Here is a 21,665-nt window from a genome sequence, read left to right as displayed (position 1 = left end):
TGTTATAGATCCACTATGAGTCTAATCTGGCACAATGCTTATTAGAGTTTAAGTGCATCACCAAACTGGTTTTTTTACAGTTGAGAATTAGGTTAATAATACCAACCGATTATCTTAAAATCGAGTGTGAGTGCTTTTCTCCTTGTGATGTTGAGCCTCTGAAAATAGAGAAATGTTCACCATTTCAGCATCATTATCACATAATTTCGAGTGCCAGGGAAAAGAAGTTTTTGTTTTCTGGGAACTGTCCTGCACATTGCTATGATAATCTTAAAGAAATATCCTTCGGTGTTTCCAAATACTATCCAAACTAAAGACACTACTGGTTGTGTACCTCGTCCCCCAGCCAGCACCACACCTGGACAAAGGCACTCAGCATCAGGGCAGATGATAACTGTGTTACAGACTTTAGGGGATCCTCTTGAAAAATGAAAAGCTTATTGTAAGTGTGAAGGAACTGAAAAATTATTTAAATGACCTAATACATTAAAGCACAAATTTAGATCCACTTCCCCAAATTCCTTAAAAAACAAAAGTTAAAATAAAATTAGTATTTGTATGGCTTCCAAGTGACCATAAATGTTTCCTATAAAATACGGTAAAAATTTATCATCAATGTAGTAATCCAAATAAATTTTGTAGAATATAAAATAGTTCCAAAAACCAAAACCAGAGGCAAACCCAAAAACCAAAGCAACAGGAATTAAATTTTAATACACGCAAATTTGGTGTTCTAATTAATAAAGGCTGTTACTCTATAATACCACTACCATTTGTTAAATACAACCATAATCAACTAATCCAAATGTAATACAGTATGTTACCTCATTTATTGTTCTAATCCAAAAATCAATATTAACTCTGAAAAATGGAAAAGGTGAAGCCTACCAAAACAACTCCTACAAATTCTGAATTTGGGTATGTCATCAGACCTTAGAAGTTTCAAAATATTCTACATGAAGTACAAAGTATAATTGAGGCCAAAAAAGAAATGCATTTCACTAAAAAACACTGACCAGCCTTCCCATCCTCAGCAGCTAAGAAGCACGACTATGTGTCCTCCACACTCCCTGCCATCCAACAATCTGCATATGACTTCATAGCGGACTCAGAAGTCACTCTGGTTACAAATTAATGTGCATTCAAAGCCAAATCCATTATTCCTTGTGGAAATTTTATTGCTGAATTGTTTTAAACCATCTTTTTGAAAGTTTTATATTACTTGCTTAATAAAACTATTCCCACAACCAGGTCATTCAAAGAGAGCCACCTGACAGCAATGTTTCAGAAATACAGAAAGGGGTACAGGCTAATTCTGAAGAGACCAGGCATCAAAACAGATGCCCACAAACGCCCAAGTCTGAGAAGAGACATCTTGTTTCTCTATTCATTTCATAAACTCTCTGTGGGCCCAAATCCAGCAGTTCTTTCGGAACTTCCCAAGTCAGTCCTGCCTCACTTCAGAGGAGAGATGAGCCCAAAAGGCAGCCATTACTGGTTTTCTCCACCTCCTGGTTATACACAGCTCAACATCTCAGCAAAAACAAATACACAATGATTTGGAAATGTCGCCACCACTGAAGCCACCAGTCTATACAGAAAACACCCTGGGAGGTAAACTGCAGCTGAGGATAAAGGAAAACTCATTCTCCTACGGACAACACATCAGGCATTCTAAGTGCCCACCACCCACAGCTAGCCAAGTTGTTTTAAGACCTCCAACTGAAGCACCTCACTGCATGGTAGGTATCCAATTTATACATCTACAGTTCTGAAAATGTGAGTATGCTCATAAAGGAGCTTAGTTACAAGAAACTTGTAATTTATAAAATGTGGTATTTCAGCCATGGAGTAAATCTCAAGTTTACTTAGGCTGAATTAAACAGGCATGTAAATAGTGAACATTGCTTACCAGAAAATGTTGTACAAAAATGGTTCTTTTTTTTTTTATGATTAGCAACTAGGAGGAACCTAAGTTAAAGTTTACACTGAAAGATGTACAATACTTTGAGTTAAGATTACTGGCAATGTTAGGGGATCTGGGGAATTCTATCTGCCCTCTTCCCCAGAGCTTACGAAGGCCACTTAACAAGAGTTTGTCCACCTGGAGCTAGAATAACATATTCACTCATATGTGTTAGCATCATCAAAAACATTTACAAAGACTCTTGGTTTTTAAGTAAAACATTCTTTATAAAATAGGCACACAGTATAAGAACATAAGCAAAGAAGGATCCCTCCTACTCCTATCCCCCAGCCATGGAGCTCCCCTTCTGGAAGTGGCCACTGTTATGTCAAGTTTTTCTGCAACAAGCCAAAGATTCCTTGAAAGAACATCTCCAACAAACTCTGTGAATGTTAGGATTATTATGGATGACTAGATAAAGAACTCAAGGATCCTACTTTGTTGTTGTTTTCCCCAGCCTGCTGCTTGCTGTTAAGAAAGAACTTCAAGGGGTGCCTTGGTGGCTCTGTTGGTTAAGCATCTGCCTCCCTCTCCTGTTCCCCCTACTTGTGTTCTCTCTTTCTCTATCAAATAAAAGCTTTTCTTCACTTTCTTTTTTTTTAAGAAACAACTTCAAATCAACAGCTGGCTTCAGGTTTCATCTATGTTATCTATTTGATTCACACTTTAAAACTTATACAAGAATTACTCCTGGCCTCCTCTTTACCCCTCAAAAGCCCTCTGATGTAGAAACCTGGACAAGGGGCCCATACCATAAGTGACTGAGAGCAGGAAGAGAGTAAACAGGAAATCAACTGTCTGGGATTAAGGGCTGATTCCTCACTTTTGAATAGAAAGAGAGCTAGAAACAAAATATTTACAATAATTACTCTTAGGGAGGAAGACACCTTATAATAATGTCAAAAACTGTCTAGAGATGGGCTTACTTTCTCTCCCCAGGTGGCTACTCCTTTCTCTTGAGCCTCCTTGGCTGTCAGAATGGCCATTTTCACCAGGTCAGCACCATTACCTCAATACCAAGGAGAGCTCCTTCAGTCAAACCATAAACCTTTCAGCTCATGGCAAAAAAGGGGAGAATATTCAATTTAATAGAATGGAACCACTGTTCACCTGTTTACCATTTCTGAAGAACCTATATTTTGTCAATGTGCTGGGAATAGAGAGATGAACAGGACACGGTTCTTCCCTTCAACAGTGCATGTCTAAGGGACAGGACCTACCTAGAGCACACAGCAAGCACGTGGGCACTGGAGTAAAGACAACGGCTGTTTTTCCTGCCAAACTGCCTCTTGGAGCCACCCCTGGTGCAAATGATGTGCAGGCTCTTCCTCCATTAGCGCAGAGCATATATGACTCAGGTCCACCAATCAGAGTACTCTACCTCTACAGAAACAGACTGGTGGAACTGGATGTGTGCCCCAAACAAGGCTGATACTGATGCTGAAAAGGACTCTGGACCCGCTACTACATGGAGAAAGCAGAGGGAGGGAAAGACTCCTGTTCAGTAACACTTAAAGTCCTCAATCCAACTGTGCCTGACAGCCCCTTCCACAGACTTTTCCTAAACAAGAGCCAAGTATATGACCACTTTTGCTTAAGCTTCGGGTCATGTTCGTCCCGCAACCAAGTCTCAATAGACCCACTGGGCAATGGGACACAGAAGAGGAAGTGAACAAGAGAAAAGATGAAGAACTTTATGCCAAGATGCTCTGGCCCCTGATTTCATTAATCAAAAGAGAGAAAACCCCCCGCCTTTTTTTTTAGAGACGGGGAGGGAGTCAGGGAGACTGGTGTGACTGGAGGCGCAGAGGAATAGAGAGAATCCCAAGCAGCATCATGCATAGTGCAGAGCCCGACATGGTGCTTGATTCCACAACCCCAACATCATGACCCAGAGCCGAAATCAAGAGTCGGATGCTTAACCTACTAAACTACCCAGATGCCCCCCCCCCAAAATCTTACACAGTATTAGAAAGGGGACGCCTGGGTGGCCTAGTCGGTTTAGCATCAGGCTCTTGATTTCAGCTTGGGTCATGATCTCAGGGTCATGAAATGGCCCCCAGTCGGGCTCTGCACTAACTGTGGAGACTGCTCAAGATTCTCAACCTCACCCTCTGCCCCTCCCCCACTCTCTCAAAAATAAGAACCACTAAAAGATTTGGGGGAAAGCTCAATGACCTATTAATAAGAGTTAACATTTGCAAGTATTTTATTAACAGCTGAAAATAAGTAGTGTTTGGGTAAGCATATGGCATGTGATGAACTAGACTTAAAATATCAATTTTTTAAAAAAGATTTTATTTATTTATTTGACAGAGCCAGAGAGAGAGGGAACACACAAGCAGGGGGAGTGTGAGAGGAAGAAGCAGGCTCCTCTGGGAGCCTGATGTGGGGCTCGATCCCAGAACGGGATCACGCCCTGAGCCTAAGGCAGACGCTTAATGACTGTGCCACCTAGGCGCCCCTAAAATATCAATTTTTGAGAATGATTTAAATTCATTGCTGAATGATTCAGCCACATTCCTTCCTATTGATCTTTGTGATTATACCCACACCTACTGACTGGGTCCAAAACATTAAAGTTTTACTAATAATCCTGGCCTCCTATTCACGTCTTTCTTAGAAAGCAAGAGTCAGATGGCAGAAATGAAAATCTGAGATCTGTAGCCCTAGGCTAGAGGTAAATTGAAAACACGTATAGATGGACTGATCAAACACAGGTTTCTCTTTCCCCTCCAAATACCAGAACCAAAAATACTCCTTTACTCCATGTACCAAGAGACAAATGAGGCAGAGTGAGCCTGTCTCATGAGGAAATATCTACAGGCTGAACCTGTACAGGTGAAGGATAATAGCACCTCAATGACTGTGAACTTCACTTAAGCAAAGAAGTCATTATCTGAGAAACATAATTATAATCACTTATGAAACAACAGCTCTGCCAAAAGGCTTGGATCAAGTCACGTGCTGTATTCAGGCTTCTCTGGGTCAGGAAGACAGAGGGGAACCTGACAGCAGACAGTTCTAGTTTAGCTGGCTCAAGGCAAGGCTTGCAGGACCTGATGTACCAAAGAGTCAACAGGGCTTGTCTATGGATGTGATAAGGTCCCTTGCAAAGGGATCAAGGATGACATCATTTAGTCTCTGTTTTAGGGGTAGAAAAAAAAAAAGAAACAACATTTATAACTGTGCCCATAGACAGTTAAATCAAAAAACCCCCATAAAACCCAACCTTAAACCTTTGACCAGGCAGAGTTAATCAAACAAGCCAGGAGAAAAAAAAGCCTCCAGATCAAACTTTTCCAGATTATATTTTAAGCTACTGCAAGTGTGGATGTAACATGGCATTTTCCAGGATATAATTCTTCATATTTTTATGTGCATTCTTAGGTTTCCCAAGTTCTTAATAAGAACATATGGTACTACTTTAACATGCCAGAAAATACAGACGTAAATATGATAGCATGTCCTAATTAACATCACCTGCAAGTATAACTACAACTTTCTCCTATCTAGGAACCAAAATCTGAACATATACCAGAATGACAACTAATGCCTCAGTTATATCAGTGAATACAAATTCACAATTTTGGTAAGAAAACGTTTCTAACATTGCACTGAGAACTAGACAGGAATGGTTACTTGTTCTGGTAACACCGATACATAAGCTGCTTAGTCTAAACCAGTGGTTTTCAACACTCCCCACCCCCTCCCCCCTTTAAAGAGGAAACCCTTGTTTCTAAACAAATCTCAGCTGAATTATAAAGTAGAAAGTGGAGGGGCTCAGAGGTTGAAATGGAAAGAGGAAGAAGGAAAAGTTCTCAGTTGCTAAACATCTCCTTGAAATAGTTACTTGTCTAAACTAAGCTTCTAATGCAAATTTATGCCAAGGTGACAATTGTCTGAAATAAAGAATCGGGACCTAGTGAACAATCAACCAAAGCAGGAAGTTTGATGGCTATAGCAGAATTCCAAAAGTTTACTGAAAGTCTCCCCTAAGTAAAATTACAGTCTGATCAGTATGGTTGTCAGAAGCCCACAGTAAGCCTAAGGATTAGAATACAGTTTATACTTTGGTTTTGTCTTTTAAACATTTCTACATTAAGCTATAAAGAAAAACACACATCTGAGAAAATCTTTTACTGGGGGTGTGGGGGTGGGATCGAAGGCTGGAAATAATGTCATTTCTAGTGAAGAAAAATAGCAGTAGTATTTTCTGTGTTATTAAAAATTAGGAAGACATTCAAACTACTACAATATAAACAGTTTCATTTTTGGTGACATCATCAATCCAAAGTAACACGTAAGAAGAAATTCAGATACTTGATACTAAATCAAAAAAACAAAGTATTCTAATGTCATGCAGATGCAAGTATTTATATAAAGATCTTAAAACCTGCACTGGGGTTTAAGGGTCAGATATCTTTGAAGTTTCTTTAAACCACTAACTACAAAGTACTGTTTTGTTTTTTAAGAGGCAAAGACATTTTAAGAAGATTCTCACAAATCTTCATGCTACTCAAGATGGTACTTTTTTTTTCTTTAAACAGATTTTGTGATGTCTCTGTGGAAACATTTAGGACCCATTAAAATAAAAACTAGGCAGAAAGAAAACATTTCCTTATTTATGTGCTCACTTTTCCTCCTACCACCCCCTCAGCAATATATTTAATACCTGTCAATATCACTGAGTAAAACTGTCGTCATTGTAAAACACTGTCTCTTTTTATAATCAGTAAGTGCTTATCTTTCCTGACTCTTCTGGGATAAGAAGCAGTGAAGAGAGATACCTTATTTGTTTTTTAAGGGCGTCGCTAAGTCCTACATTTAAACTAAACCAGTTGTAAAAAGGCTTATATGTTGGTATTTTGAAAAATAAACCCCATAAAGCTTTCTAGAACTCTCCAATGAATAAGCACGTTGAGAGCCCAGAGCCTACATTTGGTCTGGAAGCAACCATCCTACTCAATCTTTAAAAAACAACAACAACGACAACAACAACCACAGTCCTAAAAAGCAGCAGCTAATCTTTCAATTTCCTATAAGCTTGGGTAAAAGACCTTGCATATGCCAGAGGCTCTTCATAGAAAGGCAGCTCTAATTGTCTCCTCCACTCTTTCTCAATCCCAAGTACCACAGAACAAGTAACTGACAATCCAGCGACAGAATACTCTTCTGGATTAGCAGATAAAAACTGTGCAGCGTGACAGTGGTAAGAAAGTTTAGACTCCTTTCTCCTTAACTAACGGAAAACGAGCAGTAGTGTTGAGGCTAAAAAGGGGGGCTTATTTGGAAAGCCCAGGAAGATTAGGAAAACTACTCTGCAAACGAAGACACACTTGTACCAAAAGCTAAATCTGAATAATGAACACCAATTATTTTGCTTAGGTTAATCATATTAGAACACTGTTAATAAAGGCAAGAAGCGGCAGAAAATGTAACCAGCTTCTGTTTTCTTCTATGCTTACCTACTAACTGCACTATTTTTACTATTCTCTAACAACAATAACTCCCAATGGAGTTAGTTGTGTCAAATACAAAACTGCCTCCAGAAAAACACACTGATTTTCAAGTTTCTACCAAATCAATGATTAAATTCCACAAGTTTTTATACTATTTTTTTGATAAGTAGACTTGTTATTTACAAAAGGCAAAATGAATATGTTTACCTAAATATAGCATTGGTACAGCAATCCTTGGTCATAGGAATACTCCTGGCCACTGTCTACAAATACTGTGTGCACTCCTTCCACAAGGAGCCCTGCTCTAACCTAAGACTCTCTGCCTGATCAACTCAAGTGAGTGGAGCACAACCCCACCAGGCAGCTTGCTCTACACTGGACAGCTCTGTTCACAAGCCTCAGGTCTCAGTTCAGCTACAGAAATCGAACTCCCTAGCCACAGAGCAGCCTTTCACGTTTTTAAGACCCTTCCTCCTTCCCTCCCAAGTCTTCCCCCTTCTCCGAGATAACCATGCTCAGTTCTTCCCACCATTACTCTGTTATTACAGCAGCCAATCTCCAGTGGACGGGCTCCATCCAGTCTGTCAGTCTCTCTGGTGCCCTGAATAAACTTATTCCAGATGTGACACAATCAGAAGGTCAAGTGGGACAACACTTCTCTAGTTCTAGGTATTTTTTAAATTTTTTATTATTTTTATTATTATTATTTTTAGAGAGAAAGGGAGCACGGGGTGTGGGGAAAGGGAGAGACAGAATCCCAAGCAAGGGCCACGCCTGGTGGAGGACCTAAGGTGGGGCTTGATCCCACAACACTGAGATCATGACCTGAGCCAAAATCAAGAGTCGGGTGCTTAAATGACTGAACCACCCATATGCCCCTAAAATTCTTTTTTTTTTTTTTAGAACTAAACTCTATGACCAGGCATGTCCTGGATATTATTTTTAAATTAATGTTCCTGAAAGGTGCAATGTTTTGGTGGCAGCCACTTTACACATATGACAACAATCAACCAAGATCTTTTTTTTTTTTTTTTTTAAATAAATGTGTTGTATTTTTCAGTATTAGGTGGTTCAGTTTGTGGGAACAAAAATTTTCTGTACTAAATCCATGTCTGGTTAAAAGGGAAGTTAACTATCAAGTGTTTAAGTATCTTCTCAATTAAAGGGGCAGGAACATTTTAATTCCAAAATGTAGCACTGTGAATCACTGAAAGAACCTAAGGGTTGCCTCACCTAAACTCTTCTCATTTTACAGATTAGCAAGTGAGGTGAAGCAACTGGCCTAAAGGTGATCAGCTTGTCCATGACAGACCTGGGTGTCAAGGTCATCTCCAGATCTAGGATGCAGCGTTCCTCCCATTACCCTTGTAGATGAAGTTCTGATCTCAGACATTAAAGGTAAACAAGAGCATGTTAAATACATACATCTGAAAGTGCCAGAACTTCATGCTCAAGGTTGAAAGGACCTTAAACAAGTTCAACCAAACTAGCTCAAGTGACGAAACAGATTAAGAATACATACACATCTCAGGTCAGATGGTCCCAACGGATCCAGAGAAGAACTGAAACAAGAACCTAGCTCTGAGACCACTTGCCGAAAGTGCTCTTAACCATCACCATGGATGCCAACAGTCACTAGACAGTTAGGTCGGAAAGATACCCAAATTGTAATAATACCTTGCAAAATGCAAACCACAACGTTGGTATCCCTAAATAAAACAAATGCTTTCAAAAACAGATGTATCCTATGTCTCTCTTTTATCACCTTCCCATTATCAGTACTCAAAACATGCTATTCCAAAAATTGCTTGGGAAAGCAGAGGCTTTGGTGATCCTTCTTTTTTTGGAGAGTAGGGTTAGGGAGGAGGCTAGTCTGCTTTCTACTATCTTTTAGGCTCCTTTTTGCAAATAAAGTTCCATTTGTTTTTATTACAAAAGCAACTGGGAAATAAAAGCATACATCCATACAAAAACCTGTACATGAGGGGTGCCTGGGGGGCTCACAGTCAGTCAAGCGTCTGACTCTTGATTTTGGCTCAGGTTGTCATCTCACGGGTGGTGAGATCGAACCCAGCGCTGGACTCCATCCTCATCTTGGGAGTTGGCTTGAGGTTCTCTTCCTCTGCCTCTGCCCCTTCCCCTGGGCTCGCTCTCTCTCAAATAAATAAATAAAATTCTAAAAAAAAAAAAAAAACCTGTACACGAATGGTTTCACAGTAGTCATTAATACCCAAGAAGGAGAAACAACCCAAATCTCCATGAACTATTAAATGAGAAAATGTGGTATACTCATAAAGTGAAATATGATTCAGCTATAAAAAAAAAATGAAGTACTGATATATGCTCCAACATGGATGAACCCTGAAAAATTATACTCCGTCAAAGAAGTCAGTCACAAAAGGCCACTTATTGTATGATTCCATTTACAGGCAAATCTACAGACAGAAAAAATAAAGCTAAAAAAATGGAAGGAAGAAAGGAAGGAAGGAAGGAAAAGTAAAGTTGCCAAAGGCTAGAGGAGTTTGGGGACAGTAGAGGGCAACTGCTCATGGGAACCGGGTTCTTTATGGGATGATGAAAATACTCTAAAATTGATTGTGGTGATTGTTGCACAACTCTATGAATATACTAAAAAACATTAAATTGTACACTTTAAAGGTGTGAACTGTATGGTGTATGAATTACCTCAGTAAAGCTGTTACGAAAGAAAAAGACAATTGGGCCTAATAGAACAAATATAGATAAGACAAGGAACACAAGTAATTATACGTAGGGAGTTAACACTGGGTATCTTTATCCTTCCAGATTTTTATGCACATGTTATTTTTCTTTTAAAAGGAAATGAATCTTATATATCTCAGCATTTAGTCATGCAGCAAGAAAACCAATGCTGCCAGAGAAGTTTTTAATTTTTAAGAACTGTGCTTTCCTTCCAACACGTAGATGCTAGCCACAAACGGCTATTCAACACATAAAATGTGGCAAGTCTGAACTGAATGGAGATATGCTTTTAAATTATTTTTATTTGTGGTAAAATACACATAACATAAAATTACCATCTTAAGAATTTCTAAGTGTACAGTTCAGTGGTAATCATAATATCATGCTGTCATCACCACCACCACCACCCATCTCCAGAACTCTTTTCATGTTGCAAAACTGAAACTCTGTGCATTAAACAATAACTCCCTTCCCTCCTGCACTGGGCAACCACAATTCTACCGTCTCCATGATTCTGGCTACTCTAAGTACTTCATGTTAAGTGGAATCACAAAGTACTTGTCTTTTTGTGACTGGCTTATTTTACTTAGCATCACGTCCTCAAGGTTTATCCATGTTGGAGCTTGTGTCAGAATTCCCTTTCTTTTAAAGGCTGAATAATATTCTATACTGTATGTGCGCCATATTTTGCATATATATTATTCTAAGGCTGAATAATATGCCACGCTATATGCATACATATTTTGCAGGTGATGGGACACTTGGATTCCTTCCACCTTTTAGCTGTTGTGAATACTGCTGTGAACATGGGTGTACACATATCTCTTCACTTGGTAATTCTAAGTTCCCATAGTGGTTCTACCACTTACATTCCCATCAACAGCGTACAAGTACAATGCTTCCTATTTCTCCATATCCTCACCAACACTTGCTAACGTTTTTTGTAACAGCCATCTTAATGTGTATGAGGTAGTATTGCATTGCAAGTGTGATGTGCATTTCCCTAATGATTAGTGTTACTGAGCATCTTTTCATTTGCTTATTGGCCACTTGTATGTCTTCTATGGAGAAAGGTCTATTCAAGTCCTTTGCCCATTTGAGATATGCTCTCACAAGTAAAATATATTTGGGATTTCCAAGGCTTAGTATTAAAAAAATGCAAAATATCTCATAAATACTTTTTCAAAAATACTGACATGTTGAAATAATACTTTGGATGTACCAGGTTAAAAATATATTAAAATTTCATCTTTAAACTAAATGTTAACATCAAATGAAATTAAATGTTAAAATGTGGCTAGGGGAAACACAGATGACCCTTGAAGGCATATGCTAACTGAAATAAGCTGGCCACAAAAGGACACACACTGTGCTGCTACATCGTGAGATGCTGAAAGTGAAATTCAGACCAAAGGTGGCTGCCAAGGGCTGGGTGGAGAGCAGAATGGGGACTTGGTATTTAATGGGTATAGGGTTCAGTTTCTGTAAGATGAAAAAAGTTTTGGAGATAAACAGTGGTAATGGTTGCATGACAATGTGAGTGTACTTAATGACAAAGAACTTTACATTTGAAAGTCATTTAAATGATAAATTTTATGGTACATTTTACCACAATTAAACATAATTTTTTTTTTCAGTGTGGCTACTGGAAAATTTGATGCAATAGTACTGAATATGAAACTAAATATGGTTTGCTCATAACTTTATTAGCAGGATAGTGTGGGTACAGAATTAGAGGCCTCTATCATTGATGATTCTCTGCCAAAACTATGAATGTCAAGCATCTGTTAAGATATTTTTTGAAGAGGACAGCTAGGTCAAGTCCTGGATGTAACATAGGAACGCTGAAAGACTATAAATTTCCAGACTATTTTGGACAATATTAAATGACTGTATGGTAACATTATTAATGGCCCCCAAACTGTTGGGTATTAAAAAAAAAAATCTTAGGGGCACCTGGGTGGCACAGCGGTTAAGCGTCTGCCTTCGGCTCAGGGCGTGATCCCGGTGTTGTGGGATCGAGCCCCATCAGGCTCTTCCGCTATGAGCCTGCTTCTTCCTCTCCCACTCCCCCTGCTTTGTGTTCCCTCTCTCGCTGGCTGTCTCTATCTCTGTCGAATAAATAAATAAAATCTTTAAAATAAATAAATAAATAAATAAAATCTTAGAGTTCACTTTCCTGGCAAATCTGCTCTACTCCTAGAGGCCAGGAACAGAGGAATATATCACTTCTGTCAATGCCAAAGGCTCCAATTCACTCTGCCTTAACTAATAGATTTAATCCAGCTGGGGTTACTTTAGTAAGTTCAACTATTTTTTAGTTTTGCAGAAGTGAAATGATTCTAGAGCACGAAGCAGTACAAAAAAGATTTTCAAAGAATTTCCATGTATCAAATTTTTAAATAACCAGTTTCTTTCAAACTGTTATAAGGACAGAACTGCAAAAGGGGAGAGGTCCTAGGAAAAATAAATTAGGAAACCTTTTCAAAGGTAACACAATGATGAAAATTTAATTTTAGCAAGTTTTGTTCTTTCATGTGGTGTGGCTCATTAATATCAAACCAAGAATCTAATGGGAAATAAGCAGCCCCATTCACCACATTATCAATCTCCAAAATTATAATTACACTGTGACTTAAAATGTTTTATTTTAAATGCTCATCACAGATGATTTACGAAAGTACGACCTGAAATTATTATTGATACAGTGTGGAAGAGGTATTTATGTCTGTAAATTACAAGCACTATGAATTGTTTTTCAGTAGAGATTGATTTTCCTGATCTCAAATGATGGAATTACGAACCCTTAAAATATGCAGGAAGACAAGGGTGCCATCTCACTATCCAAAGCAAAGAAGGTCTATTAAAAAGATCCTGCTTGTTTTTTTTCCCTTGCTAGATATCTAGCATCTACAGCAGTGGCTGACACATAGCAGGCACTCAATCAATGTAGACTAAGGAACAGCCCCTGCCTAGAAAGGACTTAGAGATGACACCCCATAAATATCTACAGGAAGAGCAGCAAAGTGTCAGATGTGTCACAAACTAAATGCTCTGAGGTTTCATAAAAGGGAGAATTCATTCTCAGTAGGGGAGCTCAGGAGAAGGTGGAAGTAGATGCTAAACTGGGGCCATAGGTTAGTTGAGAATCTGCATTCACTGCAAAAAACCCCCCCAAAAACAAAAAAACTTGCTGGCACAGTTCCAGAGGTGGGACCGCGAGGAGTTCTAGGAGCTATGTATAGAGTCCAGAGTGGCTGCTATGCCAAGCTTCTGAGTAATAATGAATGACAGGGGTGGAAAGTAGGTTGGGAATAGGACAGAAGCCTTGAATGTGAAGCCAGAGTCCGCGGCTGTGTCTGGGAGGCACTGATGAGGTGCTGAGGATACTGAAGGAGGAAAGGATACAAATCTAACGGCACTTGAAGAGAATTAATCCGGCCCCTGTGGCAGGTCCCATTACAAAAGGCCTAGAGGAAGTCCATGCAGAGTGGAGTACCAGACCGATGCACCTGTCAGAATCACCAAAGGGAGTTTACACCCATCTCAGACCTACACAATCTGAAAGGTCTGCAAGATCACCGGAGCCTTAGGTGTAAGATAATAAGATACTGAAGTGATGGCAAAAGGAAGATGAAGTTCAAGGGTGAAGCCTACAGCCTGCATCAACATTTGTGTTTCCCAGTAAAGCTATATTGTTTTCATGAATAAAAATTTAGCTGACCTATCAGCCACATGTAAAATTTTTACCTTACAACTTCAAATTTCTGTTAACAAGTAGGGTGGCACAACACAGTAAAAGCTTTCCTCTGCTCAAAAGAAAGTACGATGTAGTGATTAAGAACACAGCTGCAGAGGTGGGCACATCTGTGTCCTTACTTAATCCTTACTCTGCCACTTACTAGCTCTGTGAACCTAAAAATGTTACTCAACCTCTGGATGTCTCTTTCCTTATGGTATATGCAGAAGGACACTATTCCATTGTTCAAATGCCAGAAAGATTAAATGAGATGCTGCCAGTTAACACTTAAAGCAGTTTCATCATTATTATCTTAAACCAGATCAGATACTAGAATATTAAGTCACTCTGAAAATTATGAGCTCACACTATGGTGTAATTTTTTAAAAAATATGGACTATTAATCCTGAGAATCAGATGTGGTTGCCATGTATCTGTTCCTAGACACATTATAATGTGCATTCACACACACAATAGTGTTTTCTCACAATACTTTACAACTGTGAGTTGGCCTATTAACTTTATAAAACTCTGTGGAACTTAAAATGCTTATGCAACAGAGTATCTCCAAGTACCCACAGTAAACCTAGGTGACTTACAGTCACATAGAAACATAAAGGTATGATCTAGATTTTGCATATTCATTAAAAAAAAATGTGGGTCACTTCTTTAACAAGACTTTCAGACTAAAAGACTAGTGCTTACAACCAGAAACTATTATTTTGTTTATCCTGTTACTTGGGAGTATTTAGATTTTAGATGAGAATCCTAGCTGTGACCACCAGAATTTATAGAACACTAATGGAACCAATGGCTTTCAGGGTGTTTTGAGAATGTGCTGGGACTATGATAGAATACATGCATGGAGGGGAAGACGACACTGGAGGGACAAAGTGAAAGCTGAGTAACTAAAGGTGTGCTCCCTAACCCTTTATTGATTTTACATACTGAAGTTCTCAAAGAATTTTATTTGAAAGAAAGCTGACTCGCAGCTTGCAAAAAAGAAAAAAAAAAGATTGAGAATATCTCTAACACCTTAATCTAGCTTTAGAGAGTATGAGATGGGGAGCATTTTCCGATTTACTCCATTTTAAACAGGCATTCCAGCAAGGCAGGGACACACCAGGGGAATGACTGCAACACTTCACTGCCTATGTAAGAACTCCATAGCTGAGCACTGTTGCTGTCAATACAGGTGGACAACCAGTCTTAAGAGAAATGTGAAAAAGGGAAATCAATTCACAAGTGGGCCTAAGAAGACGTCCAGACATGTCCATTTATAATCATTCCAGTAGCACGTCACTGGTCTGGTCATCTAAACGATGTAAGACACGAAGTAGGTTATTTTTAATTCCTTAATGAGAACATTTCCATGCTCTATCAAAACTACTCAGAAATAATTTTCTCAGAGTAAGGGGGTACTTACTCCTCATTCATGAATAACAGAATAATTTATCTGAATCACCTCAAGTTTTTCTGAGAGATCTCCTAGGAGTCAAGGCCTAATAGGCAAAGCTTTCTTTGCAGCAGAAGCATTATTCGTGTAGCAGGCTTTGCCACTTGGTGGCTTGAGTCTTACACTTACTGCAGAGAAGTTTTTCTGGGTGTTGTTTTTAAGCCTACCTGATTCTGGACCAGGACTTTGAGCTGACTGCATAGGACACTGCCAGTTCCAGTTCACCCCTTTCACAAGAGCAAGAATTCTGTTGACTTAGGTCTACGACCCCCAATTTAAAATTTTAATGAATTCTTCCATATTTCCGCTAGATAGAAGTTTCTTCAGATATTCCAGATTTCAAAACCACTCATACAGGTTCTCAATTGTTGCCAGTTCCCACCAGAAAAATGTACATGTTTCAATGGAAGCACAGGCTTCCACAAACTCTTGAACGGAGCCCAGAGGGTTCAGAAAAAGGAAAGGCAGAAGGGCAAAAGCCAGCAATTATCTGTCTAAGCAAAAGTAACTGTTCAGAGGAAAGAAAGAACAAGACTGCCCTAAACCCAAACACTGGGAAAAGCAACACGACCATAAACTTTCTTTTTAGATCCTTGTACAGGCAACTTCAAACCAGACACATGCTGCTTCAACTAACCACCCCTAGCACAATTTTTGCCGGTAGTCTCTTGCTGGGGGTGTGGCCAGCCTCTCTGTCAAGCCCATTTAGGATCCTTGGGTATTCAGGGACACACTAGCACGAAACAGCACTACCCAGTTATGAAGAATTCACGTGAGCCCTCATGAGCCAAAGAGCACATGGGAACCCTACAAAAGCCTGTGTTCAAGCACAGACCTGACGCAGAACATTCTGTGGCTCACTTCATCACTGCATGTCACAGTGCCTTGATTTCCCCACTTGTGAAACAAAGACAATCGTAGGAGAATTGAGAACGGTTTATAAAATGCTTGGCAAATAAAATGGGCATGCCATTAATATTACTCTAAAGGCCAGCAAAGAGGCTTTTACATTCACAGCTCACCCTTCTTAAAGGCATCAACCAAGTCATACGAGATGTGACACATAAACAGAAACAACCACAGCTGAGTGACTCAATTATAAATCTATACCCTTACTGGAGAGGCAGTTAGGACGTGCAGGGATTTATTTTTAATTCTAAGGGATGGTCAAACAATGCATGAGCCTCCGACAGATTATGTGCATGTTTCTGAGTTAAACCTTAAACCTTCAACTGTTGTGCATGTTCAGGGCAGTCTTCCTTAGTAAAACTCTATCAAAAGCATTTACGCTCTCCTGTTAATTTCCACACCTTTATTTCTGGAACACTGCTGCAATTCTGGAGATTTCATTATTTCTCAAGCTGTGGTCTTAGAACTAAGCTAAGGATCAATACAAGGAAGCTTAAGAGTGCATTTCAAAGAACTACAGGCAGAGGACAAGTGAATGCATACATGGAGATGAAGAGAAGCCAGAACTGAAACAGTGAAAAGAATTTTGCGTTTTACACTGATTAGAAAATGTGTGCCCTCAATCAAAACGGTTCCTGTATATAGTTGGCTCACATTTTATCTGTGACTTCCTAATATAGACAAACACATCACATTATAATCAAGTTGATATATATATCCCAATCTGAGAAGCCTGATAATATGTGAGGAGAGCCTTCTTCCGCTGAACAGAATATGGATCCTCATTTAAGATGACTCCTTAACTGCCAGATATCAAAGATAGGTCACAACCAAAACACAGGTCTAAGGAGTACTAAGACACAGAAAGACAGCACGATCATCCTTTCCCTCACTTTGTAATTAACAGGCTCAGGCAAACAATATAAAAATCATGAAGTCACGATGGAACCATGGCCACTCGCGCTGGGCAAAACAAGGATGGCTTCTTTTATCAAGTATCTCAATGATTAAGGCAGAAAGTGCCAATGAGGAAACAAGAAACAGCTTCTACGTTCAAAGTATCAATTCAATTAGTGTGGGGCTTTGGTTCTCACCAGTTTAAAATGCCAAGTTTCCAAACTAACAACAAAAAGTGTATAACTGACAGTGATGCCCATCAGCAAAATATGGCATTTGTTCCAGACTTAATGCCACAAGCTCTTACAAAACTAGGGGAAGTTTGCATGATGCTAATAACAGGTCAAGCTCTGTGAATCTGGCCATAATTAAATTATTTACTTAGGGGAGCAACATTTTACTTAATGTTCATGCCTTTTAGGCAAATAAATGAAAGTTAAACTCCCATGGAAAACATTTTATCTTCTGGAAGACATCATAGAGGTTAAAGTGAAAGCCCTTTTGGAAGTTCAGGATGAACATGTAAATTATTACAAAATAGCACTGGGCATCTTGGTGTAATGACAAATCAGCTTCTAATCTTATAAAAATTTCCAATTTTTGGTTATTTTTACATCATTTTATAAGTTATCTAAGATTTTAACAGGTTATTTAAAAAAACTACAATGTCTAATTCCGACATTTTTTTCTGTAGTTAAACGTAGTGTTTCCCAACCACATCTCTGATGCTCAGACTTTGTATTTAATGACAGTTATTTCCAACTCCAAAAAAGCGAGTTGTATTTTATGTGTATATATGTACACACCAATTGACAGAGTCAACCTGCCAAGGTCTATTACAACTTATTCAATTTTGTTATTTATATATAGTTCCCAAAAGACAAAAATACTACTGAAATTCTTCTTTTCTCTCTACCCAAGTGTTGATCCCTACTTGCTCCTTTGTAACTGATCAGCTCTATCTTCCTCATTACATAATTTCCACAATTAAACATGTAGCCAGCATGTGTACATCACCTTAAATGCATCAACCAACAGATTGCAGAATAAATTTTCAAAATACTAGAAATTATGTTTAGTAGGTATTTTTCAAATTTTGTGAACAGTTACAAGAAAAGCAACAATTTAACATATACTGTACCTTATTTAATTATGCTTTTAGTAAACAAATCAAAGTAATAAACTTGTTCATATATGTTATAACAAAAAACAAAAGTCATTTTTACTTGGTAAAAGCCTATTTAAGCTGATTATCTGGCAGCAGCTACATGTTCATGAACAGGCCTATTCTGATCAGAGAATCTTTAAGGTTTTTAAAAGCAACTCTTGAGATTGGGTCATCAAAATAACAATAATTGAGAACTTACTTGACACTTAATCTGTTCAACATGGTGACGTTTTATTTTTAATATAAATAGTATTAGAACTTTTCCTGCACTCTGGTTTAAGGAAAAAAAAGAGAAATTTAAGCAAAACAAATTCACAGTGGGTATGTTTACAACCAATGACTTCCAGGATAGGCAGGGCCAGAGGTCTTTAGAGATTCAAAGCCCAATCTCCTGTATTTTCTATCCAGAGATAATAAGAACCAAAATCAAAGATTTGGTTAGCTCAATGTATAGCAGCCTCTGATAAGGTAATTTTAGGAAATTTTCAACAATGGCCAAGATAAAGAAGGAATTTCTACTTAAAGTTCAATTAAACAGAATACCCAGCCCCACCCTCTGGTTAATTGAGGCTTTTTACGTACTTTTAACGAACCCTCACAGTTTACCTAAATTTCAGCTTTCAAGCCCAATTGCTTCACCTTTTATTTATTTATTTTGATGCCAGAACCAGGAAACCTTGGAACTGCAGAATACATGCTTTCTAAGAGCTCATAGCAAGTTTTCCTGTAGGGGGAAAATGGCTATTAACCACTAAGGGTATCAGACAAAGCACCTTCACAAACTTCACCTCAAACATACCCTCAAATAAGTTGCTTTCAAATTACTCATTTAAAAACTCATATAACTATATATCAAAGACCAAGTACAGGTCAAAATTGTATCTAACATATACTAAGCAGTGTTTAAAAATTATAAATATTACCAATTAGATTTAAAATCTGATTCTTATGGTTACAAAAAAATTGCAAAACCAATATAGTTAAGTCTCCAACAGAATACCTGAACCAAGCTGCCTCCTTTTCACTCACCAAAATGTTACTTGGTAGCAAATGTTCCATGAAAATTCTCCCTTAAGCACCAACTGGTTAACTATGTATCAAAGAATGCACCCATTCATTTCCCCATAAATTTACCTTGGTGTTATCTACATAAAATACTTGCAACAAAGTCTTAAAAGTACCCTGAGTATCAACAACCACTGTCAATGACTGGTAGCAAGTACATGTTCATGGAAAGGCCTGTTCTGATCAGAGAATCTGTAAGGTTTTTATAGAAGCTTAGCAACTCTTGAGATTGGGTCATCAAGATAACAATAATTGAGAACTTAACATACTTTATACACAAGAGTGCAGAATGCAAATGATTTAAAACAGTATTAGCAACTTAAAAAAAATTTTCTCTTAAACAAGCCATAAGTCATTTCTCTGTTCAGAACCCACGACTGCAATCAGCTCTAACCGGTTCCTTGAGGAATGTGGCTAGGCTGAAATTTTGGAAGTGTTGGCTTTGGTGGTGACCAAGGAGGAAGAAGTCTCTGGCTTCCCTGTTGCTGCAGTTCCCACCCTCCAAAATGAATATACCCACCGGTGTGAATTGACAATGTGGTCCAAAGAGCAAGGCAGGAACGGAGTCCAGATCCTCAAAATGGTAGTACAGGGCATAACCACTAGGCCACCTATCAGTTCAGTACAAAAAGTACAACCCTGTGCATCATGGTGCAAAAGCTGGGGCCTAGGTTTCGCATTGTGCATCTCACACCTATGGAAATAACAAGAGGAGTAAAATCTATAGAAATCAACACACCCTAAGAAGGTGGGTGCTCACAGAAGACCGGTGTCAACACTTTTGCAAAGGTGGTTGGCTACTGAGATAATGAATGGCAATTACAAGTCCAAAGTTGGAAGGCAACAAAATTTTACAATCAACTCTGTTGAGTTTGACAATGAAGAACTCAACATGGGTTTGATGTTTACCAACAAGGCTTTGCAAATCATGACACCCATCTACATGCTTATGAAAATTACTACCCCACTAAAATCTAACATCCTTCAAGAATGATTTTTAACTCTCTAAGAGTTGGAAAGATTTGGGCCATGAAGAATGGAGGCAATCAGCAATACCCCCAAACCCATTACTCTCAGGTTTTAAACTTTCCCCTTTACCATCTGACCTTGGAAAGACATGGTGACACATTAAAAGCTTAAGGTGGAAGAATTCCAGAATTCCAGAGAATTGGAAATCTGTGTACCAATGATATGCCAAGAACAATGTGGATTGTCTGAGGGTCAACAGTTTTGAAAGAGTAAAAAGAGAGAACTTCTAAAATGCAGGGTGGATTCTTTAAAAGAAATAAAATCACCGCTCTTGACTCACTTAATCCTTCGCCATGTTGCTGTCAGCTCACCAACTAAGAGTGCGAGAGTGTGTCTTGCTGGGTCCATTTTCCCATGGTCTGTAGAAGGCGCTGTGAAGCACATCCTGTTCTAGCTCTGGGGCCCTTCCCCCCTCTGCAGCCTTACCCAGCGCAGGGAATGCGCCCCCTACTGACTCCAACACTCATCGCCTTTAGCCGACTTGGCTGCGGTGCATTTTGGGTGGGGGCTGGTATTTTCTTGATGGCCATAAACCAGAAGCAACAATGCAGATTTATAAAGAAACTGTATCAAGCTACCCAGGAGTTTCCCCCCTCCCCCATTTTGAAGGTTCAAGACACTGGCACGAGAAGCATCAGGGATAGGAATTAGGTGTGTGTGGGGATGGACAGCATTAAAATGGCAAACACAGGAAACAGTTTGGTTCTTTTTCCCTCCCAAGCCTTTGTCTGAGAAATGGGGTTATAGCAAGAACTGCCCAGAGGAACTGGTGAATGCAAGAACATCAAGAAGACTTAGTGTAGGTACATGTGTGGCTAAAAAGGATATTAGACCTCAGAGCCTGATCTTGGGCAGAAGAGGAAGAGAAGCAATCGCGCCTTTTCCAGCAGACAGGCATCCAGGTTGGGGGGGAGGGGAGGGCAGGCAGGCAGTCCAGAGGAAAGAGAGGTGAATAAAAGGGTGCTCAAAGAACTCCTCCCCATTCATTGCATTAAAAAAAAAAAATCTTTTCGCAGCTTTCTGGATTTCCATTTTTTACCATCTTAGTGCAAAGTTGGGGCTCAAAATGTTCGTAAGCGGTCGTGCTGACCAGGCAGCTGCGACTGAGAAAAGGGGGTGGTGGTGGACTCCGTGGTTAGGATAGGAGGGGAGCTGGCATGTTGGGGAGGAAGGCTTGCACAGCGGAGGCAAAGACTTTCCACTCCGTGCCATGCACGCTCCCCGCCCCCCAATCTGTCCCCCCCCCCCAGCTA

At 39.2% G+C, this 21,665-nt stretch overlaps 1 protein-coding gene and 1 long non-coding RNA gene across 6 annotated transcripts in view; one reads left to right on the top strand and one right to left on the bottom strand.

Moving 5' to 3' along the window:
• ADNP (activity dependent neuroprotector homeobox) overlaps positions 1-21,617 on the bottom strand; it is a 31,182-nt gene extending 9,565 nt beyond the window's left edge. The window contains exons 1-3 of one of the 4 annotated variants that reach the window (XM_034641022.1): positions 19,904-21,617; positions 18,958-19,042; positions 18,518-18,589 (exon numbers count right to left, since the gene is read on the bottom strand). The gene's annotated coding sequence lies outside the window, so the exon portion shown is untranslated. Of the gene's footprint in view, positions 1-106; positions 3,896-18,517; positions 18,590-18,957; positions 19,043-19,903 lie in introns of those variants that run through there. The other 3 variants (XM_034641023.1, XM_002912978.4, XM_011224951.3) reach the window with 3 other exon arrangements.
• On the top strand, positions 1,604-9,142 carry LOC117795662. Of its 2 annotated transcripts, XR_004619756.1 has the most exons (4): positions 1,608-1,742; positions 7,098-7,178; positions 7,977-8,097; positions 8,684-9,142. It is a non-coding gene; the product is annotated as an uncharacterized LOC117795662 (long non-coding RNA). The 2 variants fall into 2 exon arrangements; XR_004619755.1 differs by lacking the exon at positions 7,098-7,178 and having other exon boundaries at positions 1,604-1,742.
• Positions 21,618-21,665: the final 48 nt, after the last annotated feature.

This window comes from Ailuropoda melanoleuca, chromosome 13 (genome assembly GCF_002007445.2).
Source record: "Ailuropoda melanoleuca isolate Jingjing chromosome 13, ASM200744v2, whole genome shotgun sequence".
NCBI lineage: Eukaryota > Metazoa > Chordata > Mammalia > Carnivora > Ursidae > Ailuropoda > Ailuropoda melanoleuca.
This window is presented reverse-complemented; position numbering and strand designations above follow the sequence as displayed.